Source organism: Gadus morhua, chromosome 23, assembly GCF_902167405.1.
Source record: "Gadus morhua chromosome 23, gadMor3.0, whole genome shotgun sequence".
Taxonomy (NCBI): domain Eukaryota; kingdom Metazoa; phylum Chordata; class Actinopteri; order Gadiformes; family Gadidae; genus Gadus; species Gadus morhua.
In genome coordinates, this window is record NC_044070.1 from 20,886,224 (window position 1) to 20,899,578 (window position 13,355).

A 13,355-nucleotide genomic window follows, 5' to 3' on the forward strand; every position below is an offset into this window, starting at 1 on the left:
TTACCAGGGGTCTGGTTATCTGCTAGGGGGCACGGGGAGGCCATGATGACGTCACAGGGTAGGGTTGTCCCATTTGGTAGGGGATCGGTTAGGGGTAGCAATGAGGGGTAGCAATGAGGGTTAGGGTTGAGACAGAGCAAAGAAATGGGATTGGGCCTAAGACACACCAACACACAGTTGCCTGTTGCAAAGTGGTTCAGGGTTTAATAGAAATAGTTAGGGTTAGCTGGTATGGCGTTATCTGGTATGGCTATAGTCTAATGTTAGCTTAGTTCGTGATTCGTCTTGTCATTTGTAGAAATATAGCCTATCATCACAGACTGTAGGAATGTCACCCACCCTCCATCGCGTACGACACTGACGCTCGTAATCCTGTAGTGCAAGGGAGTTCGTGCACAGATCCCTGAGACAAACGGCTACGCGCACACATGCACACCCATAGCGAGTGACGTAGGACGTAAAGTCCCGCCCAGGTCGAAGTGGCGTCGATTTAGAGAGTCCCATCACTGTTTGGCTTGGAGCTACAAGGCAGCGCACAGCTCCCCCCAAACACACAGCCCACTTGGGGTTATGTAGATCAGAGAATAGGGGGGTGTTGGAGGCATAATCTTCATTAATTTTAGAAACAGGTCCTTAAGTAATACTACGATGGTGATAACTGATAATAACTGACTAGTAAATTATCTTGAATTGCCTCATAAAACATGACCTTTAGACCTTCTGAGAGAGTCAAAGACGACTATATATCCTCTTAAACAATCCTGACAGACTTATGTTCTCTGGCCTTTTATTTTTTGTTCAGCAACACACATGTTAACTTTCCCAGTCTGCTTTTCTCTCTCCTTCTCTCAAACAACCTGACCCATCTGAGAACCTGGGTTCAAATGAGGTCAAAAATGATGCGAGAATCTAGTAATTATAGTAAAAAAGTGAAAGTTTCAGATTTAATCAATGTACAATAATTTTTTTTTTTTTTTATTATTATTATTTTCAACATTCTAAGTACAACCTAAGTGCTATATATTTTTTTTGAATAAATAGATAGTTTGAGTTATGGTGCTAGTCAAAATATCAAGCATAACAAACCAAACATAGAAGACTCTTGATATTAGGTTTGCCAGAGAGACGGTTTATATCCGGTCCAGCTTACCTCCCTGAACAACGACCAGCCCCGTCAGTAACACGACCGTCTGAATCACAACACTGCCCAGTGCTGTCATTGTCTCTGTCTTCCTCTCAGCCGTCTGAATCGGCAGTATAACAATGCTTCCCCCAGAGAACATCGTCCCCATCGTCAGATTCTAACCCTGAGGAAGTTGTCTTGTGTTAAGGAGATAAACCTCCTGACTTTACCATCAGACAAAGCAGGGTTGGACTCGGCCAAAGGTTGAAACGTTTATTTAGAGGTGTGTCTTTACTAAGTATGACAGGTGTAGGCTGAGCCCACAGAGGAGGGGGCAGGTGCAGCCCGCTCCTCTGTGGAACTCGACGACAGGCGGGTAGTCAGGCAGGCAGGGGTTCGGTGGCAGGGGGAGTACTAGAGAGGTGGTTATCAAGGGGACAGGCTAGAGACAGAGTTTCGAGAATGCTGGTAGGACCGATACTGACTAGGTAGACGTAACGACGAACTGGCACCGGCTGGTAGGAGATCCCCGGCTGAAGTAGGGAATGGTGGTTGGATGATTGCAGACTGGTGTGTGAGGAGAAGGACCACTGGCGTCAAGTAGCCACTAGATGGAGGTAGTGGACCGCGTAGCGGGACGCGGCGTGACACTTTACTATACTAGGCCGATTTATGCTCAGTTACGTAAGCGTAAGCGCAAGCGCAAGAGGCCCTTGCGCGCCCTTGCGCACCCATTGCGCGACTTCTCACGTCTTGCGTGCGTCGGGCGATTTTTCTAGACTTGCGTCATTTTTTACGTAAGCTTTTACGCGAGCCGCGCAGCCTGCAAGGCTGTGATTGGTCTGCTGGTCTGGTTACTACTTCCTGTCTGGAGTATCACATTTCCTGTTTTCATACCGCGGTTTGATAGAATGGAACCCGGCAGGCTCATATACAAAAGCATTAACGTGAAGTGAAGTTAACTTTGCTGCCAACACATTATGTCGTTTTAAAATGTAGAGAGATATGCACATTTATACAACCCCAATGATCAACAACTTCATCACCCCTGTTCCTCTGTCTGTTGCCATCATTCACTGTGTATGGGGAGAACACGATCTGGCACATAAACAAACCAACGACTCCCACAGACAAAGACGTCATTCTCGAGGTCGTCTTCAACGAAAAACTTTACTCCACATATTACTCCACCTACTGTTCTGGCGGTAAATTTCTTGGCAACACGCGCAACACGCGCAACCTAAAAGGGAGCATGAATTGCTTTGAGTAAATTTTGCGCAACAACGTAACACCAACGCTGAAGCATGCAGCCGCCTTACTTATTACTTTAATATACTTGACTTACACATGACAATAATTTAGTGTAACTTCAACTTCATTTAAAATTGCATTGGCTATTAAATAAACCATAGTAAACCATTGCTATCCGCTACTAACGTAAGCTGCGAGGCTGCACCGTAAACAACTTAACGCCGCTGACTCTCAGCTCTACGCCCAACACGGGTACCCAGAGGTCCCCCACATGCTGCGCGGGAGGATCTGGCCCTCCACGCCGCCCTACAGGGGCTCACCCCGGAGCAGGAGTATGGGGCACGAGAGTTGAAGACTCGTTTGACCTGGGATCATCTAGTTCGTCCCGTGCTGCTCGCCACAGTATCTTTGCTCAGAAGAAAATAACCCAAAACCAGCAGGGAGATTTGAAATGACAAGCAATAGAGGATTCAAATATCTATATATATATTTATTCATTTAATTTGATGTGGTCACCGTTAACATAATGGGTACAACATTACAATCTGTGCAGCACCAGAGGCATCGTGTGTTTGAGGTGAAGCTCCATTTTAACACCCATCCACAGTGAGGCAGTGAAGACACAGACAAATATAATAATACAAATAACGCGGACAATGATAATAAATCATCCTAGGAGCAACCTTTACCTTAACAGCAAAATGCAGCTCACATTGCTTTTCCATCCAATCAACAGGCAGACTATAAAACACCACGTAGGACATGTATCAAATAAACAGTGAGCAATGTCTGTTTGATGAAGCAGAACGATATCTGAACTCTGTTCATCCAGATACATGTGTCTGCACTCCTGGAAGGGTGCCCTTTGGACGTCCCTGCTTTGGGGCTGAAGCTGTCTTGCTGAAGTTACGTCCCTGATTGCCATCCAATCGTCAGTCTGTCAACTGTCCTCTTCCCTGAAGCTGGTCAGCCCCTCTAACAAGGCTCCCCTAAATGACTTGTGACCGTTGAATCCTGGCCCCTACGACCCAGACTGACCCTGCTGTGTCTGATGGTACCGGTCATACAGTCAGGAGGTTTAAAAGAGTAACATGGTGATGATTAAAATGATCATTAGAACCCCTAGGACTCCTAATGTGATCCAAATGCTCCAAAGTGGGCTAGAAGATAATCTCTCTGGAACAGAAAGAGAAAATATTTATTATTATTTCTCTAATAAGGATGAGAATAATAACAATGACAGCAAGACACATCCTAATTCCTTCACAATAAACATGACCTAGATATTTTTTTGTGAAGATGGCTTATCAGTTACTGGCCCAATGAACATGGTTTAGTGAAGAAGACAACGGACACCCTTTCCTTACTCCCCCAAGTGTAAAAACACAATGTTGCATTTTACACCACGGATGTTTGATTGACTTTGGTCATTTAAAATACGAGTTATTAAAATGTTTTATTAAAAGGTTTTTTGTTATTAAAAGTTTTTTTTAAATAATACTTAGATTGAATTGAAAGCTAGAGAGAGTCGACTTTTCTCTTTATATTTATTTATTTTTGTTTAAATTAATATTGATACAATAAAAAAAAAACGTATACTGGCAATGATGGAAGAGTATAACAAATTGGGGAACAACTTCACGTGACAAATGAAGAAAGAGGGAACAGAAATTGTTTGCTTTTCAAAAAATCATCAATATATGATTTCATTTCCTCATCCTCATCGTCATCCGCTTATCCGGGGTTGGGTCGCGGGGGGAGCAGCTCAAGCAGGGGGGCCCCAGACTTCCCTTTCCCGGGCCACATTGAAATGATTTCATTTCGATTCAAATAATATTTTTCTTGGAATTGGTATCCATTATTATCTATTTTATTTTCTGCTCTTCTCTTCAAACAAACCAATAAAAAATAAAGAAACATTATGTCTCCTCCATTTCGGACACTTTGCGCTTCCTCGGGATACCGAAGATAGTAGCTCTTGCCATCTCTCTGCCCTCCTCCGTGAAATGAGCAAACCGTCTGCAATGACTGCAAAAATATAAATATTCATAAACATTTATAAGTAGCCTAGTCTAGATAGACATAGTCCTTCTGGCAAGAGAATAAACAACAACCTGTTTACCACCTGAAGTGTATTAACCTATCCTATCCCCAGTCAGGTCTCTCTGTGTGTGTGTGTGTGTGTGTGTGTGTGTGTGTGTGTGTGTGTGTGTGTGTGTGTGTGTGTGTGTGTGTGTGTGTGTGTGTGTGTGTGTGTGTGTGTGTGTGTGTGTGTGTGTGTGTAAGGTCTGCCTCACTTGTACATTTGCTTAACTAACTTGAATGGAACTTTAGACATTTGGGGATAAGCAGCATAGCAGTCAGGTAGCTATTTAAAGCTATAATAAACCGCGTATTTCGTTTATTTAGATAAAGCATTAAGAAAAAGTTTGCATGCACAATAAAGCATACACATAAATTTGGCGCGCAGCATTTTCATTTTCACTCTGGGCTAAGCCCCGGATGTTTATGAATCCTAGAAATCCCCACCCAAATCTATTCTCTTGAGTCTATGAATCTATCTATATTAAGTTAATCTTTGATGAGTGTCGATTTGGTGTGTTTATCCTTATGGCGTGTATCTATATGGTGTGTAACTATGGTGTGTGTGTATCTATATGGTGTATACCTATGGTTTGTATCTGTCGTTTGTGTGTGCATATGGTTTGTATCTATATGTTGTGTGTGAATGTGTGTATCTGTGGTGTGTGTGTGTGTGTGTGACAGTTTGACCACTGTCCATGTCTGTTTCACTGCCCGTCAATAGCGGGCATTGATGGATAGTGCATGAACAGTAAACCTTCAAGCATACAATATACATACAAGCTCTTTATTCAAGCCACACACACTCACAAACAATCTCTCCCTCTCACCATGGCTCCGTACTGCAGACTAAAAGAGTCGCGGTGGGGCTGAGGTGTTTAAATATGGTGTCAGGAAACACCTGCTGCCACTGATTGGCCCAATTTGGGCCAAACCATTTTTCCTTGTGTCAAAGGAGGACACTGAACATTGACATTGGACATTAATGAGCGACAAGCCTAAATGCACTAGTGAAAATCACTGATCTAAAAGTTGAAATGAACTTTAACATGCATGCTGTATATTTGATAAGTTTATTCATACTCAGTGATTGAGTTTAATTTGCATTCATTTTGCTAATGGATTATGTGATTTATTGACATTATTTGAAGTACCGGTTTTTGATTTTGAATATGCTTGATTTATTATAGAGAATATTTAATAATTGATTATTTTGATTGAATTATTTGTTTTTGGAAATGGTTTTGAATGTTTTTATTTTACTATTTTCAGATATTTGGGGGTTGGCCTCCTCTGTATGTTTGGCACTTATCTGACACTGTGGGGGGAATGAATGTTGTTAAAAACCTATTTGCAACTGTGTGCCTTGCCATCCTTTGGGTTTGAAAGTCCGGTGTATGAAGGTTACATTACCTTCACGTGTGTGTGTGTGTGTCGCACAGTAAGGTGAATTGAAAGAAGACTTTTTTCGTTTTGAAGTATGAATCTAAATCCGACTCATCCCTTTAATTAAAATGAGGTAGGTCATTTAAGATCAAACACAGAGCTGAAATAGCCTCTCACTGTTACCAAGAAGACCACAGGGCGCCGAACCTGCATTGAGTTTTACTAATTAGCTCAATTAGCATTGAGTTTTACTAATTAGGGATTGTGGTGGTTTAACTCATTTGAAATTGTACCATGAGTAAACTGTTCCTTCCTTCAAAGGTCTATCATGGATATTTAACTGCAGTTCTGTGAGTATCCCAACTTAACCATGAAGATGAACTGCAAACTAAGTTATTAATTTCTCACTACTCTTGGGCACATTGATGTATTTTGGCTTCCTGGTGAGTTAACCTTTTACCTGAAGGTTGATCTGAGTAGCAAGGATGTTTTATTGGTTCATGGGTTACTTAGGGATTTGGTTTATGTTGGTTTTAATGATTTGTTAAAATGGTTACAGGCTCCAAGTTATTGTTGTAAGCCTGGGCAATGGGTTGGTTTCTGATATCTGCAGTCTTCTTTCATTCTACTCTCCTGAGCTCTGCATCTTCATCACATGAGTGTTGCTTTACTGATGAGGGTGTGGTCTGAGTGAGCAGATGTGCATACTGGGATACAGAGCTGTCTGAAGTCTACAGGTCTGTAGACGCGCCCCCTCAGGGGAAACCGAGTGTTTGAGAAACTGTCGTGACGTCAGTTACATGGACTGGAATGTTCTTAAAGATGGAGACAGGGATTCAGAAGGAGAAACACCAGGGGGAGATGAGGGGGCTCCTCAACGTCGCTAGATTCATAAATGCATTTTTTTCAACAAGGAAGTCTCTGTAGCCAATCAGATGCCTCCCTCGTTTTCAGTCAACCACATGACTGCTGTGACTGGGTTTTTACGTCGTAGCCGTTTACTACTTTAACGGCACCGATAATCCCAAAACCCAGTCGAAATTAGATGGAAGAAAAGTGTCGTGACGCAGCATTCACTTCTTCACCACCTAGAGATTGTTATGTACGATCATTCAAAAAACCATGTTCTTTCCGATAGAGTAGACATTTGACAGAGAACCGGGAGGCTTGGAGGCTGGACTCAGAGGTCGGAACTGCAGCCATGTGATTGGCTGAAAACGCGGTCGTCTCCTCGCTGCCGATGGACCACCGCCTCGGCTTCAGGATGCGGTGATTAGCGCAGACCGCTGCCGAGGCGGCGGGAAGCAGGGCTCAAGGGATTTGGTTTATGTTGGTTTTAATGATTTGTTAAAATGGTTACAGCCTCCAAGTTATTGTTGTAAGCCTGGGCAATGGGTTGGTTTCTGATATCTGCAGTCTTCTTTCATTCTACTCTCCTGAGCTCTGCATCTTCATCACATGAGTGTTGCTTTACTGATGAGGGTGTGGTCTGAGTGAGCAGATGTGCATACTGGGATACAGAGCTGTCTGAAGTCTACAGGTCTGTAGACGCGCCCCCTCAGGGGAAACCGAGTGTTTGAGAAACTGTCGTGACGTCAGTTACATGGACTGGAATGTTCTTAAAGATGGAGACAGGGATTCAGAAGGAGAAACACCAGGGGGAGATGAGGGGGCTCCTCAACGTCGCTAGATTCATAAATGCATTTTTTTCAACAAGGAAGTCTCTGTAGCCAATCAGATGCCTCCCTCGTTTTCAGTCAACCACATGACTGCTGTGACTGGGTTTTTACGTCGGTGCCGTTTACTACTTTAACGGCACCGATAATCCCAAAACCCAGTCGAAATTAGATGGAAGAAAAGTGTCGTGACGCAGCATTCACTTCTTCACCACCTAGAGATTGTTATGTACGATCATTCAAAAAACCATGTTCTTTCCGATAGAGTAGACATTTGACAGAGAACCGGGAGGCTTGGAGGCTGGACTCAGAGGTCGGAACTGCAGCCATGTGATTGGCTGAAAACGCGGTCGTCTCCTCGCTGCCGATGGACCACCGCCTCGGCTTCAGGATGCGGTGATTAGCGCAGACCGCTGCCGAGGCGGCGGGAAGCAGGGCTCAAGCGGGATACATTCGCGGCCAACAATCCCTTTCTCCTCCATGTCGTGGTTCATGTAGCCTACTTCAGGGAGTCAAAGCCAAAGTTCCTTTCCCCCAATTCATTCTCAACCATGGCTGAGATAACCCCCACTACGAGTCTCGTTTTAGAAATACCAGAGACGAGAGTCCGACGTGTTATGCGCCATCACACCAACAGCAGAACGGTTATCCAAATAACAAGGAAGTGTACAAGACTTGCGTTACAGTCCTGGAGCTCTGCTCTATATCTAAATAATATCATATAATACATAGATATCTATATCAAATAATACATATTATCACGGCCAAAAGCTGTGTGCGCGTCCAGACGATATAATGAATCACAAAGAACTTCGTCGGGTTCTCTGACGTCTCTGGTTCTTCCACTTCCACATCAATCTGAAGTAGACGCGGTCGTTTGAGATTCATAATAACCTATCGTCTGGAGGCTCACACAGCTTTTGGCCGTGATAATATATATTATATATTATATGATATAGATATCTATGTATAATATGGGTTTCTACGAGCCATTGCGATGCATCCACCGTAAACAGAGCGCATGGTACCGTGGCTACAAGCTGCTCAGGGCCAGGTGATAATATATATTATATATTATATGATATAGATATCTATGTATAATATGGGTTTCTACGAGCCATTGCGATGCATCCACCGTAAACAGAGCGCATGGTACTGTCAGTGGCTACAAGCTGCTCAGGGCCACACCCCCACCCCCCTCCTTGACCTGCCTTGACACGCCCACCGTATACAGAGCGCATGGTAGTGGCTACAAGCTGCTCAGGGCCACGCCCCCACCCCCCTCCTTGACCTGCCTTGACACGCCCACCGAAACAGCGCGTTTGGGGGAAGCTCAATGTGCTACTGTTTCGGAGTGACTGTAACACTGCACCACGGCTGAATTTCGGGGACGTCTTTGAATACTGTGTTTGTGGCCCACTTATACCTATATTAAAGCATCATAAAATAGAATGGCATGGGATCTTTAATATACAATGCAGATGTTTTGTCATTTTGAGAACGCAAATATCTGCTGACCTTCTCCCCGAAGTCGAAGCAGGGCGAGGGGAAGGTCATGTCCTGGCTGCTGAAGGACAGTCGACGGAGGTCTTGTGGATGAGGGCGTCGCCTCATTCCCGGGGTCAGGATCCCCCGCCTCTCCATGTAGGAGCACCCGTTGGGGTAGGAGCCCAAAGGTCAACAGGCTGACCCCCACATCCAGACCGTTGTCTGCCCCCTCCGCGTTCAACACCCGGCTCATCAGACCCTCTGATAAACACACCCATGGTTCTCAGGTTAGACACACGTCATACGATGACCGATCACCAACATTTCAGACAGACTATCTGAAGACTAAAACTCCATCCGCAGGCCAAATGTCGATGAAATGCAAGAAAAGCAACAGAGCTACGATGTCTGTGGATGCAGGGGTTTGACTCAGGGCAGAGCAAGCAGGGGCTTGGGGAATAGGAATCCATTCATGGGAGAATCGGGACTCTTTGATTAAGCGATACTTGATTGAGTAACGTTGTCAGATTGACACAAATCAATACTTTCCTATAGAGAGCTCTATAGGAAAGTATTGATTTGTGTCTCTCTGACAACATTGCTCAATCAAGTATCGGTTAATGTTATGCGTACTCGACAATCGTCCATTTGCATTGAGGACCTGTAGAACAGAAACCACAACGTAAACCTTCCAGAAAGATCAAAATACCGTTCCACAATATTTACAGAATCTCAGTATTCACACAACGGCTTTTCATATCGCATCGTCCCGGCTGATTCCAGACCCTAGGAGAGACTGCGGTGGGCGGGGCAAGTGGGGATGTGAACCAATCACTTTCAGGGAAGCCAGCGATGGTGAGGATGTCCTCCAGCTGGACCTTGGCCTCCAGGGTCATCCTCAGGGTGGACGTGTTGAGGCGCTTCTGCACACACACACACACACACACACACACACACACACACACACACACACACACACACACACACACACACACACACACACACACACACACACACACACACACACACACACACCAGAAGTGAAGACTAGAATATAGTTGATTTCTATAATTGCTGGTTTGGTCAAGTGTTGTTTAATTCAAACCACATCATATAACATTTATAGCGCCTAGAAGGGCTGCAATAGTAACTAGGGCCCCATCCTATTATTCCCCCTAGCCCTAGATTTGAGCCCTAGCCCTAGAAGTTGTGCGTTCCCTCGGAGGGGTAGGGTGATCCAATACTTAGGGGCAAGAGAGAGGGCCTATTTCCCCTTAAAGTCCCTTGGCAGCTCGCCAGCTCGGTACCTCACTTACAGCCAAGGGAGTATCACGTATGACCCAGGACACGTTGAGAACTCAGCAAGCGGCTGTTTTTCCATGTTTCTCAAACAGTTAGACATTATGTTAAATTATTTATCCGTAGACTGGATTTAACTGTACGATCTGAATGTGTAGGTTGTCTTATTTTCGACACAAGGGTGACATTTTCAAACGTGAATGAAAATAGTAGTAGGCTCCTTCCTGTAGTGTAGACACGTCGGTGCTGCGCGTGACGTAGGGGAGCACGATCACTACGCTAATTTGCATAATATTCATTATAGTGGTGTCACATTTCGTAGGGAACGATCTTCACTATCACTTCACTCTTTATTGTGGAGGGAAGTGTTCTCGTTAAGGGGAGAGGAATGGGACAGGGCCTAGTACTCATCTAACGAAGCAAGGATCAACAATATAAAGTCACTAGTTAAAATAGTAACAGGTAACTGTTGGAAAAGCGACGAGTAACTTCAATACAAGCACTAGTAACTCAAATGAGTTTGGCTTCTGGACGCAGTGTTCAAACATAGATACAGAATAGACGGGAATGAGCGCTGGTGGTGGGGAACAGGACGCTCACTTGAAGAGGCCTCCCATGATCATCATCCCCTCCCTCCTCCCCCTCTTCCTCCTCCACCACCACCTCCACCGCCTCCTCCTCCTCCTTCACCTCCTTGTCCCCCTCCTCCTCTTCCCCTCCCCCTCCTCTATGATATGTAAACGAGCGGTTATGGTGGGAGCAGGACGCTCCCTTGAAGAGGCCTCCCATGACCATCATCTCCCCCAGGCGGGGCTCCCCGGTGGGCCACGGGGCGTCCCAGAGAGGGCAGCTCGTCGTTGCTGTCCACAGCGTCCACTTCTGGTCGACCAACCCCAAGGAAACATCAACAATCCCCACAGTAAGTAAGTAATTAAAATCCATTCATAAGGCACATTTAAAAACTGTTTTCATTGGCGAAAGTGCTGTACATGGTGCAACCAAAGTCACATAATAGAACACAGGCCACCTTATATAGGTGGCCTGTGTTCAGACACTGGGTCAAAACCCAAAGTATATACACCGTCAATACAAAGACACATTCAGAAACATCATGACCGGGTTTCTTACTTGCAGGAGTCGATGACGTCGTTGAGGGCGATGCTGGTCTCTGCGATGTTGGTGGACAGGACGACCTGCAGGAGACAGGGAACAACAACAGGAGATGGAAAGGGATGGGTGGATTCCAGGCAGCTGGGCAGGCAGAGGAGCACACGGGGTGGATGGCAGGCAGCTACGGGGTTGGTGATCCTGGGCCGAGGAGAACGCGGAGATTTAAAGGTCCAATGACATGCCACCAGGTGTGGTGTGATTAGCCGTTACAAGCCGTTTTGGAAATCGGCCCCTTATGACATCACAGGTGGGCGTGTCCACCTAGATGTGTGCTGGATAGATCAGTCTACTAGCCTACCCAGTGGACTGTAGCAAACGTTGCTCATCTCTCCGTCAAGTTATTAAAGATATGTGAACCTGTTTATGATTTGTATTTGTTAATAAACCATAAAGTTACTATCCATCTCGATGGATCCAAATTTTTCTGTATCACAGGAAGTCGCATGTGTCAGTTTTAACTGTCTATCACCTACCTTCTCCTTAATCACATATATCAGTACTCACTGTCTATCCCTTACCTGCTCCTTGATCTCATATCAGCATTCACTGTAAGTAGTGTTGAAATAATGCGCATCTGTTTGTTAATCAAGCCATGTGTTGTTACTTATTGCATGTGGAGCCACTAGGGGGCAGTGAATCCACCTCGATGTAGTTCACCTTCTGGCCAACAAGAATAACGCGAAGGAGACACAAAGTGTGTGTGTGTGGGTGTGGGTGTGCACCACCTTGCTTTGGTACCTTTCTGAACACCTTCCGGTAAAAGGTGAAACAGTATGAGGAAGGAAAAAACAAGAGAAGAATCCAACCCAACAAGATTAATGATTTAACAAAGAGATAATGGAGGAAATAGCCCGGCCTAATAAAGAAACATAAATGACATGTGAACGTTGAATCCTGGCCCCTACGACCCAGTCTGACCCTGCTGTGTCTGATGGTACCGGTCATACAGTCAGGAGGTTTAAAAAAGTAATATGGTGATGATTAAAATGATAATTAGAACCCCTAGGACTCCTAATGTGATCGAAACGCTCCAAAGTGGGCTAGAAGATAATCTCTCTGGAACAGAAAGAGAAAATATTTATTCTTTCTCTAATAAGGATGAAAATAATAACAATGACAGCAAGACACATCCTAATTCCTTCACAATAAACATGACCTACATTTTTTTGAAGATGGCTTATCAGTTACTGGCCCAATGAACATGGTTTAGTAAAGAAGACAACGGACACCCTTTCCTTACTCCCCCAAGTGTAAAAACACAATGTTGCATTTTACACCACGGATGTTTGATTGACTTTGGTCATTTAAAATACGAGTTATAAAAATGTTTGTTGTAATACTTAGATTGAATTGAAAGTTAGAGAGAGTCGACTTTTCTCTTTATATTTATTTATTTTTGTTTAAATTAATATTGATCTAATAAAAAAAAAAATACGTACTGGCAATGATGGACAAGTATAACAAAATGGGGAACAACTTCACGTGACAAATGAAGAAAGAGGGAACAGAAATTGTTTGCTTTGCAAAAAACGTCTGCATTTTTATTTTCTTGCAGTGTATATTGTGTGCTTAATAACCATCAATATATGATTTCATTTCGTTTCAAATAATGTTTTTCTTGGAATTGGTATCCATTATTATCAATTTTATTTTCTGCTCTTCTCTTCAAACAAACCAATAAAAAAATAAAGAAACAAAGAAAAGACAAATATTATGTCTCCTCCATTTCGGACACTTAGTGCTTCCTCGGGATACCGAAGATAGGTGGTAGAGTTCCTCTTGCCATGTCTCTGCCCTCCTCCGTGAAATGAGCAAACCGTCTGCAATGACTACACACACGCACACACACACACACACACACACACACACACACACACACA

General features: G+C 44.2%; 1 long non-coding RNA gene across 1 annotated transcript; it reads left to right on the top strand.

Moving 5' to 3' along the window:
• The first annotated feature begins 8,901 nt into the window (after window positions 1-8,901).
• LOC115537779 (uncharacterized) lies at window positions 8,902-13,293 on the top strand. Its single transcript, XR_003974879.1, has 2 exons — window positions 8,902-11,224; window positions 11,440-13,293. It is a non-coding gene; the product is annotated as an uncharacterized LOC115537779 (long non-coding RNA).
• The last annotated feature ends 62 nt before the right edge of the window (window positions 13,294-13,355 follow it).